This window comes from Sinocyclocheilus anshuiensis, unplaced genomic scaffold, assembly GCF_001515605.1.
Source record: "Sinocyclocheilus anshuiensis isolate Anshui unplaced genomic scaffold, SAMN03320099.WGS_v1.1 scaffold1024, whole genome shotgun sequence".
NCBI classification, from domain to species: Eukaryota; Metazoa; Chordata; class Actinopteri; order Cypriniformes; family Cyprinidae; genus Sinocyclocheilus; species Sinocyclocheilus anshuiensis.
Window position 1 is genome coordinate 515,581 of NW_015552843.1, and position 12,913 is coordinate 528,493.

Consider the following 12,913-nt stretch of genomic DNA (forward strand, 5'->3'; position numbering starts at 1 on the left):
GGGGTCGTCACATGTGGTTGCCGCAAGCCTCCTTCGTCGAATCCGCCGGCCGCGCCGTTCTCAAGGCCGCTGGCCATTCCTCACTCTAGCCCCCCATGTGTGACGCTGTGTGACATTTTATGGAAGACTGTTTCCTGAACCTGCAGATTAGCATACAATGGGTCTGTGCTCAAAGGCTGTTCTATAAAGTGGGGCAGTTCCAACTTTGCAAGGACAGTCTGGTGCTGTCTCGCCGTGCCGGGACACACCATCACAGTGTGTTAAGGGGCGTAACATTTCCGTCACACGCTTGAGGTATTCAGCCAATCACAACGCACTGGATAGCTGGCCAATCAGCGTACACCTCGCTTTTCAGAACGATGAGCTTTTTAAAAATCGACGCGTTTCAGAAAGGCGGGGCATAGAGGAGCAACAATAATGTACAGTATGTGGAAAATAATGTGTTTTTTTAACCTTAAACCGCATAAACACATTGCATTACACCAAATACACAACATAATGTTATTTTTAGCAACGTCATATGACCATTTTAATACAGATGCTGTCAGATCAAGGCATAAATGCCAAGTTGTGTATAGAGCTTGAGCCAAGATGTCAGATTTTTTGGAGATCTGATTCAACATGACACTGAGCATCGAGTGACGCGATTCAGCGGTTCCCAGATCATTGATTCTTGTAAGCTGCACTGTAGATCTCGGGTTTGATGGGAGACTGACACATGCTCATCTGGAGGTAGAAGACACAAAGGCAGGAGAGGCAGAACGAATAAAGCGAGTTAGCGCTCATGATGGAGGGCTGAGAACGAGAGCTTCGAAATCCCCCCAAACAAAGTGATGCTCCAGAGGACACTCTCAATACGCTTCCTTGATCTTTTGGCTTATATAATATAATTAAAGACTTTAAGCAGGCTTTACAGAGACAGGCAGAGCTCGCGCAGTCAGGGGAGGAAAAAGGAAAATCCCTTAAGAAGGCCCATATGTGGCTGCAGACCCGTACTGCTTCCTCTGAGTCTCTCTCTCTGTGGAAATCGCTTCGTTCTGGTGCTTGTGCGCCCGCACGTAGGCATGTGATGATACATATGCATGCACGCTCTCACCCACGCTCATACACACTCCATAAGCTGGAAAACTGTGACAGCAGAGAGGAAATCAAAGCACAATTTTGTTTCGAAACTCGCAATAATTTACTGTGTTTTTGACATCTAACATTTCAACTTCAGTTGTTATCTCACTGATATATGTGTGTTGTACACAATATTAAAGTGTTTTTATTTAAGAGATACAGTTTTGGCATGGTATCCCTTGTGCAACAGTAGTAAACGGCTGGGACTTTTGTGTGTAGTGATTGGAAAACTTGGCAGGCAAAGACACAGATGTGATAATCAAGTCTTACGTAACGCTGACACACAGTAATGCAACCTCCGAGTCTCCATTTCCCTCAGCTTAACTTAGAGCTTACAGCACTATATTCCATCTCCACAGGCTGTCAGCCTCCGAGCGCTGCTGAATCAGTATCCGTAGCATTTTGAGAGTGTGGACTCACTCGTGATAACACAAGTCCTTCTCACACACACTGATTGACATGAAATTGACAAACGGAAGAGGAAAGTGCAAGCGTTCTCTAATTTGAACTGTGAATCACAGGCGTCATTTACAGGCTTTTCTGCCATGGATGATTTGGTCCCCACAGCTTCATGAAATAGGTTGGGACTGGGATGTATGCAAAAAAAATTTTTTACAATTTTTGGGCATAGGTTTTTATTTTATTAGCGGGGATTTACAATGAGATGCAGTGGTGCTTGAATTTGGTATTTTCAGTTTTTATTATGTTCACTTTGGCACTCATCAAAGTCAGCAGATAGGAAATACTTTTAAAAGCATTCCAAAATGTGTCACTGGTAAAACATCTGCATCAGTATAATGAAATCTTTGTCATTTATACTGTATGATGCTGGGAATAGGCCTAATTGTATTTCATCGAAATTAATGGTTACTTTTAAGTGGATGTTAATGGGGAAACATGCTTTTTATTTGTGGTGCTTCGGATTAAGTGATAAAATGCAGTTGCAAATATTTTACAAAATATACATATCTCTGTGCCAATAAAATGTGCAAAACGTCATGCTTTGCTATCAAATTATATGTAATATCTAAATTAATTGAACTTATGGTTTTCCTTGCATTTCTGAGGCACTCGAGTTCCTGAACATGTTGAATGATGGGATACGCTTAGCCTCAGACACCGCTCCAAAGTAGTATTAGAGATAGTGTGGATATAGTGTGTTAAGAACGCTGATCTTTGAACCAAATGTCTAACATGAGAGAGTCCTGAACACTTCTTGTCACATGCACACACTCTCAAGTGGCCAAGACCACAAGTGTGGGTATACAGACAAGTCCTATGCTAAGCACAGCTTACACTAAATTTTCTAGTAACACTTTTCCCAGCTTTTGTTTCAGTGAAATGATAAAACAAAATGCAAACAAATGTGTTCTTATCCAAACTATTTAAAGTAAAAATAATATTACAATCTATCCAACTGCCCATAATTGATCATTGTAGCATTTGGACCAATCAGACACACAATTGTTCATTAGATTTAACAAAACAATTATTCATTAGATTAACAAACAATTACAAACCCCCTCACCCAACACCAGACTCGGTGCCTATATGTCTGTGAATGACGTCCAGGCCCCTGGTTACCATGGCAACCAGGACACCGCAGCCAGATCAGATAAACTTTACGACCTAAAATTATGTAGAGAGAATCTTCCCTCCTACTTAATTCTCTCAAACAGACACATACTGCTATAGGAAAAGACTTCTTACATTAATTCATAGACAAATTTTTGTCCCCATGTCATTGTGTATGATTACTACCTTCTTGTATATGGTTTTGTGTATTGTATGTTTTATGCATGCTTATGATAGATCACTAGTTAATATAACCTCACCTATACCATGTTTGGTATCTATGAGTTCATATTTTCATGATCTAAATGAGAGTGTATATTATATGTTGATTCCTGTGCTTTCTTTTCTTAAACACCCAATCAAGTTTCACATGCAAAACACCATGCTAGAGACAAAGAGTCGTAAACTTTCCTTCCAGAAGTGCAAGTCACCATTGGCTCTTTGACCCCCAAGAGGTGTGACCTCGATAGAAGATAAAGGCCTCATATCAGTGACCCGCCTTCAGTCTGCAGATCTGCTAGATTCTGAGAAGATGAGGATGTGAGCTAGAACTCTTCTGCAACCCTTAAGTCTGCGCCAGGCTTCGGCATTGTCTTTACATTCACCAATGATCTTTGGATCTCAGCTGATGTCTCTCTTAGCTCTTCTTCACTTTACATCTAGGAGAAAACTCTCCCGACCACCACAGAGTCAGAATAACATCTTTTTGGAGTTCATCACTCCTTAAACCCGGAAAAATGTGATCGCGACTCCTACACCACCGAACCTTCAAACCATCAAGACTTCATCCAAGACTGCATCCGGACGCTCGTTCAAGGCCAAGGCAATGCAAGTATTGTACATTTAACTAAACGATACAGAGGTTTAGGATAAGCTGTAGACCCCATTATAAAACGGCGTTGATGGTTTCACTCAGGTGGTTAACTGACTCATTTTCCATAACTGCATTCTCTGGTTTCTCAAACGGTTTCAGTCATCCACTTCCAACCTCCCCATGAATGAGTGATTTGTATGTTTGTTTGTTTGTCAAGATTAGGTATGTGTTAGTGTTTAGTTAATAAAAATTTGTGCACAAATTACATGAGTTTCTGGTTCTGTCACCGCTTGTATAGTGTCCGTTTTACAATCCGATCTATATGCTCTAATGCATTACTGTAAGCAAGTTATTTTCTGTGGCCACGAAAATATCCTTTCTTAGAGTTGATATGAATTTATACTGAATGTTTGCTGGACGAACAGATTAGTTGATTGTAATATTAATTCTGCTATAGTTACTACTGGCAGCTGAGGTAAATAATTGTAATTAATTATAATTAATTGTAATTATTTATATACATTTCCCTTTTGAGCTAATTTGCTACATCATCTACTGCTGATTTATGTAGTAATGATTTAAATAAATAAATAAAATGTCCTTCAATTAAATACAATACATAAAATAAATGAACAAACACTCTACTACAGACGAGATCTAATATCTCTTTACGAGATTACTATTTATCAAAAAATATATATAAATATTTACGCATTACCTAATTAATTTTTTAAGAGATAATCCAAGTTATGTCACAGCGCATGCTTTCTCCACCCAACACTCTTCGAAACTTGTTTACACACCACAAAGTGACGGTCACACCTCGAACGAAACAGCTTTTAAGTTAAAAGGTTAACATCTGTTTCCATTTTTTACTGACAAACTAGGATAAAATAATTCAGCTGTATTCCTTCATAAACTTTTAAATGCCTTGAGAGGCCAGACAGTGGGCACCCTCACTGAACCCCGTGTGGCTGAAGCGAGCACAAGCTACTGTAGCTCGCGCCTGACACTGCTGTGTAGATTAATGTTCAGTGCAGTGAGAAAGGAAGAGGCTGGCTTTGTCCCAGTTCATGCCAGAGGGAACTGGAGTTTATTTTAGTCACTGTAGTTATGCAGAAATAGGAAAGAGGCCTGTGACATTCGAGCAAGCTAAAAGCAATGTTCACATGCTAGCTGCAGCACTGCCGGCACAAATTTGCATTGCGTACATGTAAGTACACCTCCATGTTATTGCAAGTCTGTATGATTTTCTTTCTTCTATGGAACACAAAAGAAGATATTTTGAAGAATATTTGTCCTTAAAACAAAAAAGGGTCCAAAACAAAACAAATTGTACAGGAGAACATTTTGTGTTCCAGCCAAACAGGGTCAGTTAATGTTGAGTGGACTTTCCCGTTTATGGTGCCATCAGTTTCGTAATTATTTATATACATTTCCCTTTTGAGCTAATTTGCTACATCATCTACTGCTGATTTATGTAGTAATGATTTAAATAAATAAATAAAATGTCCTTCAATTAAATACAATACATAAAATAAATGAACAAACACTCTACTACAGACGAGATCTAATATCTCTTTACGAGATTACTATTTATCAAAAAATATATATAAATATTTACGCATTACCTAATTAATTTTTTAAGAGATAATCCAAGTTATGTCACAGCGCATGCTTTCTCCACCCAACACTCTTCGAAACTTGTTTACACACCACAAAGTGACGGTCACACCTCGAACGAAACAGCTTTTAAGTTAAAAGGTTAACATCTGTTTCCATTTTTTACTGACAAACTAGGATAAAATAATTCAGCTGTATTCCTTCATAAACTTTTAAATGCCTTGAGAGGCCAGACAGTGGGCACCCTCACTGAACCCCGTGTGGCTGAAGCGAGCACAAGCTACTGTAGCTCGCGCCTGACACTGCTGTGTAGATTAATGTTCAGTGCAGTGAGAAAGGAAGAGGCTGGCTTTGTCCCAGTTCATGCCAGAGGGAACTGGAGTTTATTTTAGTCACTGTAGTTATGCAGAAATAGGAAAGAGGCCTGTGACATTCGAGCAAGCTAAAAGCAATGTTCACATGCTAGCTGCAGCACTGCCGGCACAAATTTGCATTGCGTACATGTAAGTACACCTCCATGTTATTGCAAGTCTGTATGATTTTCTTTCTTCTATGGAACACAAAAGAAGATATTTTGAAGAATATTTGTCCTTAAAACAAAAAAGGGTCCAAAACAAAACAAATTGTACAGGAGAACATTTTGTGTTCCAGCCAAACAGGGTCAGTTAATGTTGAGTGGACTTTCCCGTTTATGGTGCCATCAGTTTCACTTCAACATTGCAATCTACACAGCAACTGTTTCAATGTATCAGATAATTAATAAACTTACTGATATAACAATGGTTTATAAGGTAATTATTTTCTTTCATAGTTACTTCGTCTCCTTAAATGTAGTAACTGTTTCAGACGTTCCACAGTAACTGTGCTTCATTAGTCTTGAACTTAACTTAACTTTTTATAAGCTTTCCTGGTATGAGGAATTCCATCAAGAGGTCTCTTCAGTTACGCCACATCCACTGCGATTGTGACCCTAAGTGCTCTTGGTGACAACCCACACCAACTACAGCAAATACTACTCTCTGTGTTGTTGTAGCATCTGTGATAAAAATGAATAAAATATGAAACACTCATAGTACATTTATCTGAAGCCTTTCCTTTTAAATTAGGAACTACTGAAATGGATTAGATGGGTTTGGTCTTCTTAGCGCTTCCCATCAAAAGCAGGCTTTCCACGTGAGGCCTGAGGGTCCATCACTCACAGCCCACATGTATCAGCTAAGCTCATGACTTACGTTATCAATTTAGTCACAGTGTGATTATTTAAATTATATTTGATGACGGCTCCGTATTGGCAAGAATACAAAGGTCGACTACTACTATTATACTTTAGCCAAGTATCAGCAAAGGCCTGAAACGACCGTTACCGTTCCTCTCATCTCCCTCACGCTGCACGTCAATTTATATGGTGAGAAATTTTTAAGGAAATAAAAGCGGGGCAAAAGAAATTAGGAGTGTCGTGGGAGGCGACTGGGATCTGTGAGCATGATTTATGGCATTTTGCTCTTTAAGTTAAGGATGGCAGAGGCCGTTCCGTCAGCAAACAATTCAATCACAGAGCCCTTCAGTCCGGACCCTTTGCAGAAGTAATTACCAACCCACCCTGAAGCACACATCCATCTTAAGGCTTTAAAAAGCCACTCATTCTTCATTTATGGAAATCAGCGGCTGCTTCCTTCTCAGTCATATGGTCGGCATCTAAAAATACCTCAGGGGTCATTTGCCATGCTTATTGCAATCAATAAGGATCCATTCCAACAAGGACACATTTTTCGCTTCATTTTTTGGTGCTACGGAGAGATATGTTGAGGTAATAAAGGCACATATGAGGGCGCATATCACTTTTAAACATGCACTTGTATCGGTTTCAAAGTGCTTGCCTGTTCAGTATCATTCACAGCCTGGTTACTGGCTGACAAGCCACAAATCAGTTCTTATATTATTTTATTAACTGAGCAAATAGTGGTAACACACTTAATATGGCAATGCTTAATGTTGGCAATGTTATGGCAATTACGTTATGCAGAAATAATTTAACAAGATCTTGGACAAATAAAGTTGGTTAAAAAATATCTGCAGTACAGTATTTGCTCATTACCATGATAAAACTGAAATTGAAAAAAAAAATGATATTATGATTAGAAATGTCCAAACATTCAAAATTTTGGGGTCAGTAAGATTTTTTTAAATGTATTTGAACACCTCTTATGCGCACCAAAGCTGCATTTATTTAAATAGAAAATGATTTATTCAAATAGAATATATTTTAAATTCTAATATATTCCTGTGGTGACAAAGCTGAATTGTCAGCAGTCATTAGCAGACATCCAGTCTTCAATGTCACATGATCTTTCAGAAATCATTCTAATATGCTGATTTGGTGCTCAAGAAACATTTCTTATTATTATCAATGTTGAAAACAGTTGAGCTGCTTAATATTTTTGTGGAAACTGTGATGCATTTTTTTGGTCGTGATTCTTTTATGAATATACGTTCAAAAGAACAGTATTTATTTCTTTTGTAACATTATAAATGTCTGAACGGTCACTTCTGATCAATGTAATGCGTCCTTGCTGAATAAAAGTATTAATTTACTTACCAAAAAAATGTAAACAATTTCTTTCACCGGTGATAACATCCGCAGAACAAACCACTAATGTCTGATCACATCTCATTGTAGCACACACTAATGGAATGAAAACTCTAAGTCAATTGGATATCCATCCTCTGCAATAAATACACACCTGCCACAAGGGACCAATTCAGCCAGGACAAAAACTCCCCAACGTCCACACCATAAATGACACCTACTCAGAGGTTATCCTTAGAGCTAACCTCAGCCTGTCCCAGTCCCCTTGTGCAAGAAACAAATGCCCTAGTCTTGTTCTGCTTTCGGACAGTGTGTATTGGGCTCCCTGCAGGAGTGTGTGATCTCTTAGGAATTTGTTTCTAAACACCGTTCTCTGTCCAGAGTCCCCAGGGAAGAGACTGCTAAGCCCAGCTGTGTGGAAAGAGCTGTGTTTAGCATACAGCACTGCATCACATCTCACAATACTGAGCAACACCTACTTTCAACTAATTCTTAAAATGTTATACTTGAAACATACTAAACTGAGCCTTCTATGCATTGAACTTGCATCTGATATGCACAATTAAGAAAAAAACAAAGAAATGAATTATAGGATGTGATTAAGTAATAAAATGATTCATATATTGATTTAGCTGGGGAAAAAAACCCTCAAATGAAACCATTTCGAAGACATCATTGTGGAAGATGGGTAAAGCAGTTAATATACACTTTCAAAAAAAAGTAGTAGTAGTAGTAGCAGTAGCATATGGGTCAAGAAGAACATATTTCAAATGCATTCTTGAATTTTTTAATTAATATTAATATTATGCATTAAAATATGTATTAAAATAAAATATAACCTTGAACCTTTCCATTACCAGACCGGATTATTAACTAGACTACATTAACAAAGAACATCACTCACTGCTTTTGACCCTGAATCACTTTTGTATTTTTAAAGAATTATTTCAAATTTGATCCATTCAATGAGGGCTATTCAGTGTTTTAGTTATATACTAGATTTTTCGATTTCTGTAGTATGTCTTACTACATGTTAAGTTTATTTAATTTATATTTTAATAAGTAAATTAAACAAAAATAGCTATATAGAGAATGTTTCATACAGTGAAATAAAAAGACTTTGGTCATATCGCCCACCCCAGCTCTGATGTTCTTGAATAACCCACATATCCTTATATCATACTGACACATTAAAATTGTGACTCTGAAGAAGTTGCGAGTAACTGGAGTAATCCCATACGTAGGAGGTCGGTCTGTGGAAGCCATATTTATCTATTCAGCAAAAGGGCCTTTAAGAGGGGAATTACCATTTGAATTCCCAAACGTCTGCTACTCTCCTCCCTGTTAAACATCAATAACCCAGTGGCTGGTGTGTCTTTTAATACGTGTTGGTGTTCTAGAAGCTGTCAGAATCTATGTGGCGCTGCAGCTCTGATCAGAAACTCAGGGGTGGTGTGGTCTCCAGCAGAGATGAATATTTGATATTTCTCTTGATTAAAGGCCTAACAATTTAAATTATACAGTAGACAAGTTCCCCAGAGCATGCCCAAGAACCATGGCATGTTGCATGAATTATTTACCTGTCATTTAACTCCAAAATGCCATATCTACTTACAGGGTAGCTGACCTTTGACCTCCCTGTGCTTAAGCAAAATTTAGAGCTGCCTGGTCAGGTAGAAGCACTTATGCATTGAAATAGAACAAAAAGATGTATGCAGCCTGCTTGACCAGCATATGTTGCTGGTACTAAACATTGTATGCTGGTGTCCCCATGAGGGTTTAGAACTAGCTTAACCAGCAAGATAACTTTGGTCAACTAGCTTAAAAACAGCAAAGCTATGCTGATCCCCCAGCTGGATAAGTACAAAATTAACACAAACCAGCTCAAACCTTAAATGTTGTTATTTTCAGCAGAGAGAATTTACATTTGTAAGGGACTAACAGCTGAAATGACTAATGCCTGGGAATGAAAAAGCTTAAAGGGGTCATATGATGCAATTTCAAATTTTCCTTTCTCTTTGGAGTGTTACAAGTTCGTGCATAGATAAAATCCTTAAAGTTGCAAAGACTAAACTCTCAAACCCAAAGAGATATTCTTTATAAAAGTTAAGTTAAGACTGGTCCACACCCTCCTAAAACGCCTCGTTTAAACACGCCCCCACATGTCTACGTCATTGTGTGATACACCGCCCAAATGTTCACGCAAAGAAAGGTGGCGTAACTTTTATTCTCGCTGTAGTATTGTTGTTGCCGCCGCCACCTCCACCGCCGCCATGTCGTGGAGATGCTGTATGTTTCGTTGTGAAAGCGAAACTACTTTGTTTGGCCTTCCAAAAGAGAACGATATCCACGTTGTCATGCCTAGAGCTGATCCGTGCTGGTCGCTGAGGAAATACATCAACTTCGCGCTGTGGATCGCTGGATCGGCTTTCACTGTGGACGAAGCGGAGTCCAGCCTGGGGTCGTCACATGTGGTTGCTGCAAGCCCGCTGGACGCTCCTTCATCAAATCCGCCGTCCGCGCCATTCTCAAGCCCACCGGCCGTTCCTCACTCAAGCCCGCCGTGTGTGACGCTGTGTGTTTCGTTGTGAAAGCAAAATTACTTTGTTTGGCCTTCCAAAAGAGGACACAACTAGAAATCAGTGGTTAAGTTGTATACACTTTTCCAAAACAGTTCAACCCAAATATTCAGATGTGTGCAGCGCATTTTATGGAGGACTGTTTCCTGAACCTGCAGAGTAGATGCAACAAATGTCTTGTTTGTAATGGGTTTTATTGGTGTTGTCTCATCGTGCCGGGACACTGCATCACAGTATGGTAAGGGACTTAACATTTTGTCACACGCTTGAGGTATTCAGCCAATCACAATGCACTGGATAGCTGGCCAATCAGAGTACACCTCGCTTTTCAGACCGATGAGCTTTGTAAAAATCGACGCGTTTCAGAAAGGCGGGGCATAGAGGAGAAACAATAATGTACAGTATGTGGAAAATAATGTGTTTTTTTAACCTTAAACTGCATAAACACATTGCATTACACCAAATACACAACTTAATGTTCTTTTTAGCAACGTCATATGACCCTTTTAATAGATGCCATTTAGTGTCAAGACATTTGCACAACATGCAAATGCACAAGATGAAAAAGCAATCTTGTCATTTGTAAGCACTTGAAATGAGCTCATTTATGCACAAACACACATTGTTCCACTTACAGGCTATTTCAGTTTCCTTTCCATTTAAAGCAGTGCTATAGAGAATAAAGTCAGTGCCCTTACCCCTGATGGTAGGCTGTGGTTCCTGCAGCAGGTGTTTGAACGGGAGCAGGTCTGATAGGTGTTTTGTGAAGTGTTTCCATGGCTGCATTGGGCCTCAGAGCACTGCAGATTTTTGGAATTCTGAGCCTCCTAAATCCTGATTTAGAAACACAAGGTCAGAGTCCTCCAGCTTACAAATATAAATTGGGGTGCGTGTTTGAGTTCGAAAGCCTGCTGAAACTAGAATCGTGAAAGTAATAACATACCTAGAGGGCATATCCAGAAGGGAAAGAAATGTGTTGAACCTTTGAGCTCTGTAGCACTAATGACTAAAGTGAAAGGCTTGGCAATCAAGTGAGAATCATTGTTTTTCAGAACACCGCTGGAGATTTGTCTTCCTTTCTGGGCATCGTGTTCTTGCGCATGCACGTTGTTACTTGCTCAATGTTTTCTTTCAGCGCTTGAACGAAACCCCAATTTGCAAGCTTGTAGTCAAAGTTGAATGGCATAGAATAAAAGAGTGTGTTGCACAACATTCGTATAAAACGTCTTTCTATTTATCTGTCCTCGCGTAACGCACGCAAAAATAAATAAATGCAAACACATGGAGTCGATACAAACAAACCAAGTGGCGTAGTCTCATTCACGACCAAATGATTCGCATGAATGATTCCTCAAAACATTCCGAAAACAAAGACGTTTTTTTTTTCAGGGAATCAGAAAACATATAGCCTACCCCAAATATCTTGATCTGGTATTCATTTAGTGAATCAAAAAAATTCCGCCCAAGTTTATTCCCATTCACAAACAAATAACTTTTATGAATCGGATCTCTTTTTAATTTTAAATTTTTTCAGGTTTCGTCCTCCATGCGAAAGGTACTGGTTTAAAACTTAGTCTTGAAGATTCCTTCACTGAATTAATATTGTTCATGTTTAATACTACATAAAGTCCCAAAAGGTTTAGTTATGTAAATAATACAATAAAATAAAAAACACTTTAAAAAATGCCAGCAATGACGCACATTACCCAAACCCCTCCAAAGAGTTATGTCAATTTTAGAAAATATACTTCTATTTTTGTTGTTTCATTGATATTTGATAAGACATTTCCCTGGCTGTGACTGAAATTAGGCCACTCTATCATAATACTTCTGGTATAAAGGAAAGATCCTTGTAGATTACATTATTTATTTTGAACAAAAATCTGTATAACTAGGTTAATTATATTCATTAGTCGATGTAACTCCCTATGCTTATGAAAAATAAAAACAAAAATCTGTGGCTGTATAACATGAAAACATTAGAAATGTGTGTTCCTTCTTTTCTTTTCTTTCACATTTGAAGAACAAATTATAGATGGGTTGAGTTTGTAACATATATTAGAAACACTACAATATTAGAAATATTAAATATTGCACATTTTTGTGTATTAGTACCAGAGCACATGGCAACCTGATGGACATTTTTATTGATTGCAACGGATGTTTCAGACTTTTTTTTTTAACTTCTCTGGGAAAATTACCAGGGAAAAAAAATGACATACTGACTGACATGTGAAACAAGAACTGAAATGAAAAACAGATAAAAACTGAAAGAAGTACCATGATTAATAAGGCTTTGTTCAGTTATAATTCCTCTATCTTTCCCCTACACAGTTATTGAAATATACAGTAATTCATTCGCTATGTTCAATTAATATGCCACACATAGCAGTTTCATAATAAATTATGTTCCAGTGCAAAACAGGTTGAGTGAGCTCTACATTTTGGCCTAAAGCAGGCCAGGACATCTCTGCTGATGATGCATGTTTGATGTTTTCTGCTAATTTGTAACAAATGCGTTCCGTGTTTTGACTTAAACTCGCTCTCCTAAAGGGGTTCTGTCAGTAAACAGATTCATAAATTACCAGCATTATTAATACGATCGTTTCTCTC

At 38.4% G+C, this 12,913-nt stretch overlaps 1 long non-coding RNA gene across 1 annotated transcript in view; it reads right to left on the bottom strand.

Moving 5' to 3' along the window:
* The window catches only part of LOC107668122 (uncharacterized), a 61,846-nt gene extending 50,232 nt beyond the window's left edge, over positions 1 to 11,614 (bottom strand). Inside the window, exons 1-2 of the long non-coding RNA XR_001631852.1 lie at positions 11,244 to 11,614; positions 10,999 to 11,118 (exon numbers count right to left, since the gene is read on the bottom strand). This is a non-coding gene — a long non-coding RNA (uncharacterized LOC107668122). The remainder of the gene's footprint in view (positions 1 to 10,998; positions 11,119 to 11,243) is intronic.
* Positions 11,615 to 12,913: the final 1,299 nt, after the last annotated feature.